The sequence below is a fragment of the Rattus norvegicus genome, chromosome 9 (assembly GCF_036323735.1).
Source record: "Rattus norvegicus strain BN/NHsdMcwi chromosome 9, GRCr8, whole genome shotgun sequence".
NCBI lineage: Eukaryota > Metazoa > Chordata > Mammalia > Rodentia > Muridae > Rattus > Rattus norvegicus.
In genome coordinates, this window is record NC_086027.1 from 39,301,828 (window position 1) to 39,317,973 (window position 16,146).

Consider the following 16,146-nt stretch of genomic DNA (forward strand, 5'->3'; position numbering starts at 1 on the left):
ACATTTAAGGGAAAATTTTTCTTGTCTATTGTATAAATTTTTCCATTTAATTATATTTAATTTAAAGACAAATATCTTTATACCTAATTTTATATGCCTCACAATAATTGTTCATCAAAACAGAGGAGCATAAAATAATTCACAAAAGAGCAAATAGTTCTACATTAGTAGACATATTTAGCAATATATGAAATTCAATCATTGTGGCTTACATTGGCTGTCAACCTTACACACCTAGAAAGAATTGGCTTCAACAAATTTGCCTGTGGGAAAGGCTGTAGGGCAAGTTCTTGATATCTAATTGATGGGGTGAGGGTTCAGCACACTGTTCGATGGTAGCGTCTGTGGGATGTTGAGCTTGGGCTTTCTAAGAAAGGTAACTGAGTCACTAAAAAGTGTTCCTTTATACTCGCTGCTTCAATTTTGTCCTCCAAGTTTCTGTCCTCTCTTCCCTTCAGTGAATTATAGCCTGAGAGTTATAGAATGAAATAAACTTCTTACTTGTCAAGTTCCTTTTTTCACAGTGGCAATGTCGCATCTGCAGGGACGCATAGGAGTGCGTCACTGATAGGACTCTACTGCAGTAAGGCCTATAGAAACCCCTTCTCATTTGGCAAGGACCTACGGTGCATTTTGGTGGCCTCTATAGTTATAACCTAGATCTTGTGTGCTACAAGTTCTTCTTGTTTTTGCTGTGATGTTTATACTCATACTAATATTCAGTTTCATTTTATCTGTTATGGACAATGCCAGGATTACGTAGGCTGAAAGCCCAGTGGGTGCTTCTGTTTTTCTCAATACTCCTGCAACGTGTAAGACCCTCCTCCCTTCTCCTCGCTTTGTCCGTAGTATTTGTCCTCCAGATGGGACCATTAATCCTGGAACTTTGGGGACACATAATCATGTCTCTAGAGAAACTGATACAGCCACACTCTGTAAACCTGTGGCAGTTGTGGAGAGCAGTGGGTCCTGCTTGCATAACTGCCATGGGGAAGTTGTGTCAGATCAACAGAGACATAAATATTTTTGGCATACTGTAATTATGCTCTGTAGCACAAAATAAGGTTGGGTGGCATTTGACTCAGTTGGAGACGGAAGAAGGAAAACTATTGGGACCTTTTACACTGATAGGGCTTTTATAATGTTAATGTCATGATTTCTTTAAATAAAATAACCAGTAATGCCACTACTCTGGGGAGCAGAATTACGGTAGTATAAAAAGGGCATGAGCTATTCAGGGCCACTTGCTTGACCATCAATGGGTGGTCAAGTGTCTCACTTAGGTTGACACCATACCTGTGTCCTCTTTTTCAGAACCCTGCTAGTTATGGTCCTCATCCTTCTGGTCATGGTGTTTATCACAGTAACAAAAACAAATGAAAGGAACCATCCAGGAGAACATTGCATTAAAAATTAAGAAACTATGGGTACCGTTGTTCAGTGAAATGAGTAGAAAACATAAATGAATCTTAGTGTTACAGCTATCGTCTTCCTGCGGCAGCATTTCATGTGCTTACACGCCATTGAAAGACACTAGCTCCTGGGAAGCTAAAGCAGAATTACATGTGGAACTCTCGAAGGTTTGAATGCTCAAAATTTAAGTGAAGTGAGAGAAAAGTATACATTTTGTAGGTTTTCTTATGGGGGGCAAAATTTTCTCTGTATATTTAACAACATTGTAATTCTCTGTAAATACATAACCATAGGTAACATACATATGTTAAAAAGAGAAGTGTATCAAGTAATGGTTAATACAAATTTTAACATTTCTTTTCACAGCAATGTATCTGCACTCTGAAATTCTACTTTTTTCAAAAGCCTCATGTTTAAAAATTGTTGGGATGGGGAGGGGAGGGAATGTGGGCTTATGGACAGGAAACCGGGAAGGAGAACAACCTTTGAAATGTAAGTAAAGAAATATATCTAATAAAATTTTTTTTAAAATGATAAAAAATGTTTTCATATGGGAACTATTGCTCCTCTGTAATTTGTGAATTTTTGTTTGATCTTCTAAAACACTAAGAGCAAAAGAAATTATTTAAATATTTTGAAAAACATTATTATATTTCAATTAGGTTAGAAAATATAAATTATCACAAACAGTGATTAAAACAGTTTTCCTATTTTATTAGATAAGACATAGGGTATTCAGTTCTTAATTCAGTTAGTGGGCTATTTTCTTAAGGTGTGAGTTAATTGCTGGATTAAGTATTAAGTTTGACCTCCCTTGCCAATAATTGACTTACTATATGTTATTTGTATTTTAAAGAATTTAATAAGAATATTAGCTCTATACTGTGAGCCACATTTAAAATACACATGTTAAATACTTTTTTTATAATATTACAAAATAATTTATAAGTTACCAAATAACACAGTCCAAACAATTTCTGAAGTTTAATTGGAGTCCCTTCAAGAAATAATTGACATTTTCTAAAAATTGGAAAAGGGCCATAAGTTGACAGTGAACTCAAACTTGTCAGAAGGAAAATCAGAATTATAGGCATGAGCCTGAAATGTTACTATTCTCTAGATGTTACCACCTGTTTAATGCTCTTGTCTGACTGTGAGGAGTTTTGTGAAAAGGAATCAGTGGACAGGAAAGAAAATCTTGTGAGGACAGTTCCACATACTCCAGACTGAAAAAGTCTATCTATGTTTAACATATGTTCATTTTCCTCAAGAAATTTCTTGGACTGCTAAATGCCCTTGGAAAACACCCAATGTTTACACTCTACATCAATCTAATTAAGTGACCTTGAAGACAGTCCATAATCATATCTTGTCATTATTTCTTGAAACTTTCTCTTGAAATTTTAAAGTGACACATTGAGGCCGCAAGTAAACAAAAAAATGAACAGATTTAACATGGAAAATGTTTTTTCATGTCACGTGTGCATTGACTACAACAGATATGCATTTGGTTTGGGTTTGGAGCCATCCTCGTGCCCTTTTTAGTCATTGTCTATGAAGCTATCTGTGCTACTAGAAGGCAAGATAGACTTGAGTTCACCAAATTAATTCCATTTTTATATGTTTTATTATTTGGGAAAACTCATGCCATGTGCCCGGATCACACTCATTTTTCACTCCTCTTAGGTCTGCAACCCTTCCCCAAAAAATGAAGAGAGAGAGAACCACAAGTCTAATCTTTTTGTCCACTGGAGCATGGTCCAACTTCCAGTGCCCTACCCTTGAGCAAAGTGAGTCTTTCCCTATCTACATCACTGCTAGGGACCATCAGTGGAAGAGGGCTACACTTGAGCACATGTAACACTTTCCTTCTTTTATGTAGAGCAGGTGAGACTCAATTGCTTTAGTACGATTGTCGGCAGCTTTTACAACGTATAGAGATAATGACAATACACAGATATTGGACTAGCTACAATTAGGTTAGAAGCTGCAGAAACGCGAAATAGAAATTTTCCATCAAAAGGAATATCCATCTGCATCTTGTACACAAGCATATAGAACTGCTCTTCACCATTATCTCTTGATGTAGTGTATAGCACAATTCTCAGGAAGATATAAATTTATGCATGTATGTGTGGGCTTATATTTAAAAAAAACTACTTCAGCAAGTACACTTAAATGCATTAACCTACCTCGTAGCTCACCACCCACCAGAGGTAGTGGGAAGGAAAGGGTAAGAAAGCAAAAGATGATAGGGACCTGTACAGAAATAGTTCTTTAGGGTGATTCTAATCTCCATTGTTAGGGCATCAGCAATCAGTTCATATGAATCAGTTGTTGGTAGTTTGATCTACTTGCAAACACCATTTACAAACCAGCAGCAGCAGGGCAGTCCAGAAGAAACTGTGAGGCTCTGCTGGTCACCCCAAATCTGTGGATGTGACAGGAAGCTGCTGGTACACTACCAGAAGTTCTTTACTGCCTTCCTTTCTACACAGTCACAAGGGATGTTGCAAGTGGCAACGTGAACAAATACCGAACAGCTTCATCATCATTATCCTTATTCTTCTCTTCATTGAAGATCAGTGTCAGCAAAGCCTAATGAAGACCAGCAAAGAGGGGCAAGGTGAGCCAATACCACAGTGTTGTTCACTGTCTGTTGAGTTATATTTATATCCTGTCCAATCATCGTGCTTTCTCTCAAGGGTCTGCTCTAGCAAACATCACATGCCCTTTTCCCAGGGAGCTTCCAGAACAACACCATGTGTCTGTTCTCAGCAAAACACTCTCCCATGTATCTGCTTCAGCACGAGCATAAGAGCATTTCCAGGAAAACAAGTCATTACAAAGCTGAGCCTACAAAGAAACAAGAATTTCCACTTTACATATATCAGAACTGAAGTATTTCCCTTCTTGTAATAAAGCAGATTCAACTGTATGCTGCAAATACCTCAGAAATTTCACTTTTCCTGCTATTTATAACTGAGAATTATGTGAGGATTTTGAAAAATGTTCTCAGTTGTGAACATTGAGTTGGAATGAAAGACTGGGTTATAAACAGAGATAAGCATTATATGGACTGAGAAAGTTGTGTGTGTGTGTGTGTGTGTGTGTGTGTGCGTGTGTGTGTACAATGAAATTAAAAAGTCACACATTTGATAGTAACCTAGGTGGTGTATATGGAAGGATTTGAAAGGAGTAAAGAGAAGTGAGAATGGATGTAATTAGAACTTCAAAATATATGTTACTTTTAAAGTAAGTAAAACAATAATTGTACACTGAAAATGGTCTACTAATGTTTTATTTTTCTTTAAGTGATTCAGTAGTTCTCACTTTCCAAGGAATTGAAATTTTTAATGCCAAGCTTCAAAAATAAAGATTTTCATTGTACTCACTGCTCTTTAAAATTTAGTTTTTAAAATTATATAAATGAATAATATATTGATATCATTTCTTTTTTTTTTATTTTTTTTATTTTTTATTAACTTGAGTATTTCTTATATACATTTCGAGTGTTATTCCCTTTCCCGGTTTCCGGGCAAACATCCCCCTCCCCCCTCCCCTTCCTTATGGGTGTTCCCCTCCCAACCCTCCCACCATTGCCGCCCTCCCCCCATAGACTAGTTCACTGGGGGTTCAGTCTTAGCAGGACCCAGGGCTTCCCCTTCCACTGGTGCTCTTACTAGGATATTCATTGCTACCTATGGGGTCAGAGTCCAGGGTCAGTCCATGTATAGTCTTTAGGTAGTGGCTTAGTCCCTGGAAGCTCTGGTTGCTTGGCATTGTTGTACTTTTGGGGTCTCGAGCCCCTTCAAGCTCTTCCAGTTCTTTCTCTGATTCCTTCAATAGGGGACCTATTCTCAGTTCAGTGGTTTGCTGCTGGCATTCGCCTCTGTATTTGCTGTATTCTGGCTGTGTCTCTCAGGAGCGATCTACATCCGGCTCCTGTCGGTCTGCACTTCTTTGCTTCATCCATCTAGTCCAATTGGGTGGCTGTATATGTATGGGCCAAATGTGGGGCAGGCTCTGAATGGGTGTTCCTTCAGTCTCTGTTTTAATCTTTGCCTCTCCCTTCCCTGCCAAGGGTATTCTTTTTCCTCATTTAAAGAAGGAGTGAAGCATTCACATTTTGATCATCCGTCTTGAGTTTCGTTTGTTCTAGGGATCTAGGGTAATTCAAGCATTTGGGCTAATAGCCACTTATCAATGAGTGCATACCATGTATGTCTTTCTGTGATTGGGTTAGTTCACTCAGGATGATATTTTCCAGTTCCAACCATTTGCCTACGAATTTCATAAACTCGTTGTTTTTGATAGCTGAGTAGTATTCCATTGTGTAGATGTACCACATTTTCTGTATCCATTCCTCTGTTGAAGGGCATCTGGGTTCTTTCCATTTTCTGGCTATTATAAATAAGGCTGCGATGAACATAGTGGAGCACGTGTCTCTTTTATATGTTGAGGCATCTTTTGGGTATATGCCCAAGAGAGGTATAGCTGGATCCTCAGGCAGTTCAATGTCCAATTTTCTGAGGAACCTCCAGACTGATTTCCAGAATGGTTTTACCAGTCTGCAATCCCACCAACAATGGAGGAGTGTTCCTCTTTCTCCACAACCTCGCCAGCATCTGCTGTCACCTGAGTTTTTGATCTTAGCCAATCGCACTGGTGTGAGGTGAAATCTCAGGGTTGTTTTGATTTGCATTTCCCTTATGACTAAAGATGTTGAACATTTCTTTAGGTGTTTCTCAGCCATTCGGTATTCCTCAGCTGTGAATTCTTTGTTTAGCTCTGAACCCCATTTTTTAATAGGGTTATTTGTTTCCCTGCGGTCTAACTTCTTGAGTTCTTTGTATATTTTGGATATAAGGCCTCTATCTGTTGTAGGGTTGGTAAAGATCTTTTCCCAATCTGTTGGTTGCCGTTTTGTCCTAACCACAGTGTCCTTTGCCTTACAGAAGCTTTGCAGTTTTATGAGATCCCATTTGTCAATTCTTGATCTTAGAGCATAAGCCATTGGTGTTTTGTTCAGGAAATTTTTTCCAGTGCCCATGTGTTCCAGATGCTTCCCTAGTTTTTCTTCTATTAGTTTGAGTGTGTCTGGTTTGATGTGGAGGTCCTTGATCCACTTCGACTTAAGCTTTGTACAGGGTGATAAGCATGGATCGATCTGCATTCTTCTACATGTTGCCCTCCAGTTGAACCAGCACCATTTGCTGAAAATGCTACTAATGTTTTATTTTTCTTTAAGTGATTCAGTAGTTCTCACTTTCCAAGGAATTGAAATTTTTAATGCCAAGCTTCAAAAATAAAGATTTTCATTGTACTCACTGCTCTTTAAAATTTAGTTTTTAAAATTATATAAATGAATAATATATTGATATCATTTCTAATCCTCCTTCTCATATTCATATTATACTTTGTCCTATCGAATTTATGAAAAAGGGACACTTTAGCATAGGTGGCATGAATGAGAGTGGAACTTTGATGGCTTGAATAAATTTTGCATGATTTTTGCAACAAAACCTGTCAATACAATTAGATCATATTAAGCTAATATGTACAAAACGCTCTAGCATGTTTTCTTACATCAATCATTTAGGTTACTATTATCTTAGATTCACATTGCACATATTCTACCTATATACTGAGAGCTCTTTTAAAAATAGGATTTTAGCAAAATAGGGTTGTCTATAATTTATCTCTTCTTAAGTGGTTATATTTTTTCATCCATTAGTTTTGCATATATATGACCAAATATCTAATAGAATTCTAATAGCACAGAGCATTTTTCCTGCTGTAGTTTTCGGTTTCAGTAGGTTCAGTTCATTCTCAAAGAAGCCATGATGGCAGTTCAAGGTAAGGCAGGTATGAAACAGTAAGGAAACAGAAGGAGAGGCCAGTGAAAAATATCATCCCTAAGAACATACCATCAGTAGCCAATTTGTCCAACTACACCCCAATTCTCACCCTTAACATCTCCCCAGTAATGTAGCCATATTATGATTCTACACTGGATTAATCCATTCATTAGTCAAGCCCTTATATCCCAATAATATATGAAGATGCCAACATAAGCATTCCCTGCTTCTCAATCTAGTCAAATAAATGATCAAGATTAATGATTGTGATTATAATAAATTAAGTTTCTGAATCTCCCTGGTTAAGAAAGCGGATCAACACATTTTAACACTTGGGTTTTAATTCTTAATATTTTGTGTATCTGTGAGCTAATGTTATTGTTATCAGCAACAGTCAGTTTGGGGTTTGGGGAAGCTGATTTTGGCATTCACTGCAATGAGAGATGGAAATACACACTGAAAATTCTCTAGAATGGAAATATATGAACCTGGGATGTGTCTTTGTCAAACAGTCTTAAGAAAACAGGATTGAATCTCGGAATGTCTTCTTAGAATGTGTGTGAAATGCTGTGCCCCTTTGTAGCAAACTGTATCCAGAAACCTGGGAGAAATATTTGTTAAAATATAGTCATTTGAGTTATTATGAATGCTCATGCTTTTTATAATTCCTTGTATTCTTTATAGATCACTGGCAATCCCCATCATATTCTACATTACCCTTTGGTAGTTACAAATGCAAACACTGGATATGCAGAGATTGTTAAGAGCATGCATTGCTGGGGGTTGGGGATTTAGCTCAGTGGTAGAGCACTTGCCTAGCAAGTGCCAGGCCCTGCGTTTGGTCCTCAGCTCTGGAAAAAAAAAAGGAAGAAGAAAAAAAAAAAAAGAGCATGCATTGCTGATGCAAAGGACCTTAGTTTGGTTCCTAATGTTCACACAGTGTGTCAAACAGCTCAGAAACCCCTATTATTCCAGTTCCAGGATATCTGATGCTTTTTTCTTGATTCTGTGGGCACTGCACTCATCTTTACACACACACACACACACACACACACACACACACACACACACGATTTTTAAAAATCTACATGGACACCATTGTAGAGTTTCTGGTTGTTTTTCCCTTTATTGTCTTAATGATCACGATAATATCAACTTTATATCCAAAAGATTGTGCTGAAATATAAATATTCTCTAAATATCCTTTCTGCTTTTATGTTACATGCATTAGCATCTAGCTAATTACTTATGAATTCCTAAGTTATAATACTCCATAAAATCTGGCTTAGTTCATACGAACCACCTAATTCACATTTTAATATCCTATAGTTTTTATCATAGTTACAGAGTTAGTTACAGATTTAGAAATCAACATTCTATAATTTTAGAATATTTTAACATTTTTCAAGAGATCTATATACATTAGCAATTACTGACTTTTTCTTGCCCTATGTCCCTTGGTATTATAAATGTACTTACTGAGTATTTGGTCAGAAAAAAGAGTATTTCTTTATGTCCCCCATAAGTATTTTCTATGAGTTTTTGTAGTTTACTAATATTTAATTTGTACATACATATCTTATCTATAAATATTGCCTATTTGGCAAAAGGTCACTGGCCATTTTTTTGTTTATATAGAGTTACTATATACCTTTGAACACATTTATTAGTGTGTTAACTGATTTTATCTTTCTGAATTACACAGATATTCTTCTTTCTTCCTAAGACATTGTTATTTTCCATTTATATCCTGTGCACAATCTGTACTGTTGTGGATTTAATAGCTGTTTTTGTTACTTGAAATATATCATATAATATAGAAAATACATAAGTCAGAGGATTATCCATCTTAATTATTGTTGATTCTGTGTTGTTAATTCTATCATTTGTTTATAATTTCTTCTAGAAAAATTGTCAAAGGAAACTAATAAGTTTTCTCAAAGGCTGTTTATTAAAAAGCTGAGGAATGATTGGACAAATATTTTCTTAATCTAACTGAACATCTAAGTCTTGTAGCTATTTAGATAATCCACAGTGTGCATGTATAAGTGCACATGTATGTGTTTGTGTGTGAGTTTGTGTGTATGTGTGTCTTAAGTGTGTATACAAGGCACTCATATACTTCTTTATCAATTCATTTATAACTTCTACTCTAACTGTGTTTACTGAAGAGACCTCTAATTTTGGCAGAGACCAAAACTACACCAATCTTCCCAAAATTCCTAGAAGTATACAAAGCTGTACATGCCCTGATGCCTTGGGATGTCCAGTAAATATCCAAGATTTCAAAGATCTCTAAAGAGCATTTGTTTCCCTAACTGTTATTGTTAAGTGTTGGTCAGCATTTAATTACCTTTCTCTGGAATTATTTTCTCAACTAGCTATGTATAATTTTAACGATTATCACAAGCTATTTTTAAAAATCATTTCTTTATACAATTGTATGACTGAAATCTCCCATCTTTTTTCTACCAAAATATATCTTGTGAGTAGGTAAATAAGGACTATTCCACCGGATAAATCCCAAGTTCTTGAATACTCCAGACGAAGTGCATAAACTGCCAGCCCCATTCAATTATAGCTCTAAGCCCTCAGATCTACATCCCTGTATTCCTGACTTTAGAAACCAGAGACTTATGACTCTAGGCCATCAGGTTGGTGAACTCATGTTCTGGGCTTTAACTTCCATCAGGCATGGCCGCGGTAAGTCTCAGCATTATGTATTATGCATCAGACAACGTAGACCACAGGCAGAGCCTCCAGCGGCCACTGTACTGTAAACATAGGGTGTTTTTATTTACACTTTAGGAAACAAGGCACCAAGTCACCCTTATTATCCTGGAATTCTTTTATTTTTTTATTAGTTATTCTATTGATTTACGTTTCAAATGTTATCCCACTTCCAGTTTTCCCCTCCACAAACTGCCTATTCTCCTGCCCCACTCCTGCTTCTATGAGGGTGCTCCCACACCACCCACCCACTCTTCCCCACCACACCGCCCTGGCATTCCCCTACACTGGGGCATCGAGTCTTCACAGGACCAAGGGCCTCCCCTTCCACTGATGCCAGATAAGGTAATCCTCTGCTGCATAGGTACCTGGAGCCATGGGTTCCTCCATGTGTGGTTTAGTCCTCAGAAACTCTGTGCGGTCTGTTTGGTTGATGTTGTTCTTCCTATAGGGTGGCAAATCCCTTCAATTCCTTTAATCCCTAACTCTTTCACTGGGATCCCTGATCTCAGTCCATTGTTTGGCTGTGAGCATCTGCATCTGTATTGGTCAGGCTCTGATAGAGCTTCTCAGGGGACAGCTATACCAGGCCCCTGTCAACAAGTTTTTCTTGGCATCAGCACTAGTGTCTGTGTTTGGTAACTGAAGATGACATGGAATCTCTAGCTGGATGGCCTTTACTTCAGTCTCTTATCCTGAAATTCTTTAGTTTCCTTCTAACCAGCATTCCCACCTAGTGACACCACCCTCGCCCCTGCCATTCTTGTGCTGTTACTGCTTTTGCATAAATTCACCCACTTCTACTAACTGTAAAGAGGACTTGAAGAAGAAAAAAAAAAAAGCAGAAGCCGCTCTTCAGGAGTCTAATAGTGAACTACAGTTGGCAGAATAGGAGGAAGTGTGTCTGAGTGATCTATTTGTATGCCGGTCACAATCCTTCATCTGTGTGCAGGGTGTTTGCAGCATCACAGGCTTTCTGCTGGATCACCAGGGTGAGCATTGCCCCATGCTGTCTTGTGTGGGAATAGCTGCACAGTAGGTAGAAATATTCTGATTTACTTAGCATATTGTACTGTTTCCTAGTGCTGTCTGGAGTAGTTGTGCTGTGAATGTCTCTTCGGCCATAATTATGGGATTTTCTGCATCCTTTGGGCTTCCTGGGAGTAATTACGAAGTGTCAAGAACAGCAATGTGTTGAGCTCATCTACATTACGCATAGTCAGTTACTGGTCAATTGCCAGTAAAGAGGCTGTCTGAGTGACAGTTCTATATTCACAGTATAGGCGCGGGGCACGGAGCTTGTCAAAGTAAGCACTCTTGAGGTTTTTAGTCGTTCACAGAAAGCCCTAACTTGTATATGCAATTCAAGTTTAAGAAAAGCTCAAAACCTGTGTTTGCCAGTGTTCTTATTTCCTTATAGAAACAAAAAAATTTGCAGACATCTTTCATTGCTTTAATGGAAATAATGGCAAAGTAGAATTTCATAAAATTTGGGAGAGTGGAAAAGGAATGTGAAAATGTGAGGAATGGGGAGTGGGCTGTACAGTTAGTATATGGGTATTCACTGTGACTGGAATGAACACTGGTAGGAAAGTGTACCTTACACTTACAAGCTTCTAAAATACTCATGTAGGAAATACTATTAATAATATCAGCAGCAGAGGCTGAAAAGAATGCTTAGTTAGCAATTAAGGGTATTATTACCTCTTTCAGAAAATATGTGCTTCATTCCCAGCCTCCTCATAACAACTTATAAACATCTGTAATTCAGTTCCGGGAGATCCAACACCACTTTCTGTCGTCTAGAGGTACCAGTCTTGCAGGCAGTCCACAGAAATTCACGTGAGCAAAACATCCATACACATAAAATGAAAATAAAATGAAATCTTTAAAAATAATAGTTATAGTTAAAAGGGTTATAATTGAAACACATTCTATGCATGAAGCATTTAATTCAGTTTTGATCCATATTTTGTTCTAAAATCACTACCTTTGTATTATTTATATTATTTAAGTATTTCTTAATATTACATATGTATTGACAAACTAAAATGGCATAAATAAATCTTTTTAATTACATAGCTCATTCAATTTCTAATTACACACTCATCCATATGTATCAAATGAAAAACTCTTAAGAAACATTACATATCTGATTCCAAGTAAGGACAATATCCATTTAATTAACTTTCAGCATTATATATAACTTTTGCACAAATTTCTGCTTAGCAAATATTTCAAAAAGTGTAACTGAGGATAAACTGAATATCACATATGATTTTGCAAAGTCTTACTTTTAAAAAATACTCTTACAACTTCAAAGTAGATTCTTAAACTTTTAGTTGAAAACAATCATGTTATTTATCATTAAATATCATTTATTTTAAATGGTATTTTTAAATTGAGAAGAAAATGAATAGAATATGAATATCCTCATTCTCTAGTTGAGCTGAGTCTTAAGATACTGAGCCTATAGGTACTCATCTTTCTAAACAACTGGAGTTAGCATAGTTTAGTGTTTACCCAGTTTCAAGGCATTGAAACGCAAATTGGACTCAGGATGTAATTTGCATGCTGACTGCAACCTACCTTCTGCTATTCCTGGCACGATGTAGAGTTTAACTGCCTTCTTTATTTCTGATTTTTCTTCCCCCAAAGCAGAGTCAACAGCTTTAGCTGCAGATGGGGCTCGGCATGGCTGTTATTGGCCCCAGATGCCGCACTCTGGAGCACGTTTAGCCAACAGCATCTGGCTTCCTCTCTGCCTGTGCAATTGACATTCATGTTGACGCTTGGCCTGAACTTCTTATGGATTCAAAGAAGTAGATATACAGATAAAAATGAAGGTTAGGTCTGTGATGACATTAACTTTGTTTCATTTTCTTTTTCTCAGTATGTGCTTCTTCAGAATTACAAAATGCATGCAGTGGAATGCCACACATTTAATACATACATGGTTAAATTTTTAATGGATGGCTAAAAAGGCCTAAAACTCATGAGTACAAAGCTGTATGGTAGGGGATGAGGAGATGAGTCCATGTTAAAGGACTTTGGCTTTTTTCGCATTGCACCATTATTATGGCCCCACAACCTCATGGTTTCTCACAACCTTTCTTAACTTCAGTTCCAAGGGACTATGTGTCTTGAAGCCTCAAGCAACAGGCATGTGAATGGTTCACGGACATAAAATTTCCACCTAAATTGCCGTGTAAGAAGTATGAGAATTCTTTTGTGTTTTAAAATTACTTGGTTTTATTTCAACAAATTGTGTTTAAATCATGCATACAAACACTAAAGTAGAATAAATTCACATTAAAATATCACTGATCGGGGCTGGGGATTTAGCTCAGTGGTAGAGCGCTTACCTAGGAAGCGCAAGGCCCTGGGTTCGGTCCCCAGCTCCGAAAAAAAAGAACCAAAAAAAAAAAAATATCACTGATCAACAACAATCCATGCCATAATACATATGTTTTGATAATGGAAAAGGCCCCTTTATCACTATAGATTATCGTAAAACTATGAGTGATTACATAGAAGATTCACCATTTGGTGATATCTGCAACATCGTTTACAAATATTATGGACACAGGTAATTTTTAAGTTTTGCCATGCTAATTCAATATTTTGGTTATTAAAGATCTAACCTTCTGCACACATATAAATGTGAACTTTTAGAATAGTCTCCCAGAGATGAAATCACTAGGTCAAATTATATCTACAAATTACAGTTTCAAATTATTTCTACGATCCAGATTTGCGTAGCGTTTAGCAAATCATCCCTTGGAAAGATTTCATTGTATCCACACAAGCAAATAATGGGACTATGTGTAACAAATGTGTGTTCATGCTAGAATGAATCTCTCAGTGACATTTTAATTATGCATACTCGATATGCAAGTGAATAAAGGCTTAGATATATTCAGTAACACCTGCAGAAGTCTTGACTCTTAGAACTAGGCCATCAGGTTTCCCAAATCATGGGTTCAGATAGTCATGAAGCAAAAGCTGATCTTTTAGTAAAAGTCTAATATTTTGTCACTGACCACAACTCAGTTTTCAAGACAGCAGGCAATAGCCTTCTCACTTTCCTTTGGCTTCTTTTATCATTGCATGCGAATTATTTGTCAATTGACTTGAATGTGATATTTCTTAGTGGTATCTCATATGTGTCATATACCTTGATCCCGTCCCTGTCTTCCTGACCCTGCTACTCACTTCCTGCCCATGCTATGTCTGTCCGTTTCTCTTCTCCATTCATCGTTTCTCTGCTTCTAAACCATTAATATTTCCCCCCAAATTTCATATATGAGAGATACTTCACTTTCTGAGTCCAGCTTATTTCTGTTAACATAATGGTGGTCTCTATTTCTATCAATTTTCTGACAAATCATATTTATTTTCCTTTATGTCTAAATCTAACCCCATTATATATAGATAGCTCATTTCGTTTATTCATTCCTCAGTAAACAGACACCTAGCCATCGTGAATAGCACATTAATAATGTGTCTCTGATGACATTGCTGTTTACAGTGATTTCCATTCCTTTCTGGGAACTACATAAGAATGATTGAGCTCTATCTGAGGAGAGATCTATTTGTAGTTTTCAGGTGCAATTTCTTTATTACATCCATTACATTCATATCAATTCATGTTATTAATCATGTCATATACAGATTCCTTTCTTGTTTGACATCCTTGACAGCATCTTCCTTGTATGTGTGTGTGTGTGTGTGTGTGTGTGTGTGTGTGTGTGTGTGTGCATGCTTGATGATAGCCATGCTGATTTTAATGACCTAAAACCTCATCGACGGTCATTTTTCGGATGGATAAAGATGTTGTGCACTTTCCACATAAATATTAGAAAATAATACATTTTATAAATGTGTTCAATTCATTGGTTAGCTTGATTAGTCTTTTGGTGTTTAATTCTTGTGTTTGTGCTTATATGTGTTCATGTGTGTATGCATTGTAGTGATCAAAGAACTTTCCTGGGTATCTTCACCATTTTCTTAAAACAGGGTCTCTCACTAAATCTCAAGCTTAATTCAGCTAGACTTTGCACCCTGCAAGCTCCAAGGATGCATCTCTTTTTCTCTCTGTTCACCTCTCCAATGCTGGTGTGATAGTTTGCATATGCTTGACCCAGGGAGTGGCACTATTAGAAGGAATGGCTTTGTTGGAGGAAGTTTGTCACTGTGGGGTGGGCTTGGAGACCCTCCTCCTAGCTGCCTAAGGATGCTCAGTTTGTTTCTAGCTTCCTTTCAGTGACAATGTTGAACTCAGCTCCTCCTACAGGATGCCTGCCTGGATGCTGTCATGCTCCTGCCTTGGTGATAAGGGACTGAACCTCTGAACCTGTAAGCCAGCCCCAATTAAATGCTGTCCTTTATAAGGCTTGCATTGATCATGGTGTCTCTTCACAGCAATAAAACTCTAAGACAGCTGGGATGACAGGTGTATATAGGTGACTTTTAAATGAGTGCTGGGATCAGGTCTTCTAACTTGTGGGGCATTGAAAGCCATTCCCTATTCTGATATTTGAGAGTTTAGATTTTTCATACGTTATGCATACATCAGAGGAGCTGCTAGCAAAGATTTTCTACCCATTATTTGGCTGAATTTTTTCTCTACAGAAGCTTCTTTCTTCCAGGAGAATCAGTTCTTCAAATGTTCTGATATTTACTGGGCTGTTAAGAGTTTTTTTCTGAATGCCCTTATCTGATACTATATCTTGAAGAGTTTCGGGTTTCTGACAGCAATTTTAGAGTTTCAAAAGTCTTTGATGCCTTGAGAATTTATTTTTGGAAACAGAGAGATTAAGTTTCATTCTTCTACATGTAAGATTCTGGTTTTCCCAGCACTACTTGTGTTAAAGAGGTTGTTACATCTCCAGTGTATGTTTTAGCATCTTTGTCAAGAATAAGGTAGTTGTAATTAAGTAGATTGATCTCTGATTCATCTACTATATTACATTGTCCTATTATCTATATTATTTTTGCTAATGTACTCGTGCATCATTTTTACTTTCCTCAATTGCATATTCTGAAATACATCAAGACTTGCAATGGTTGCATATGTTTGTTTTGTCTTTTTATAAACTTTTCTTCTTCCATACAAATATTTAGCCTTTTTTCTGGTCTT

General features: G+C 37.1%; 1 long non-coding RNA gene across 1 annotated transcript in view; it reads left to right on the forward strand.

The window, feature by feature from the left end:
* The window catches only part of LOC120094657 (uncharacterized), a 46,607-nt gene that overhangs the window by 26,294 nt on the left and 4,167 nt on the right, over nt 1-16,146 (forward strand). The window contains exons 3-4 of the long non-coding RNA XR_005489079.2: nt 3,100-3,203; nt 3,912-4,039. This is a non-coding gene — a long non-coding RNA (uncharacterized LOC120094657). The remainder of the gene's footprint in view (nt 1-3,099; nt 3,204-3,911; nt 4,040-16,146) is intronic.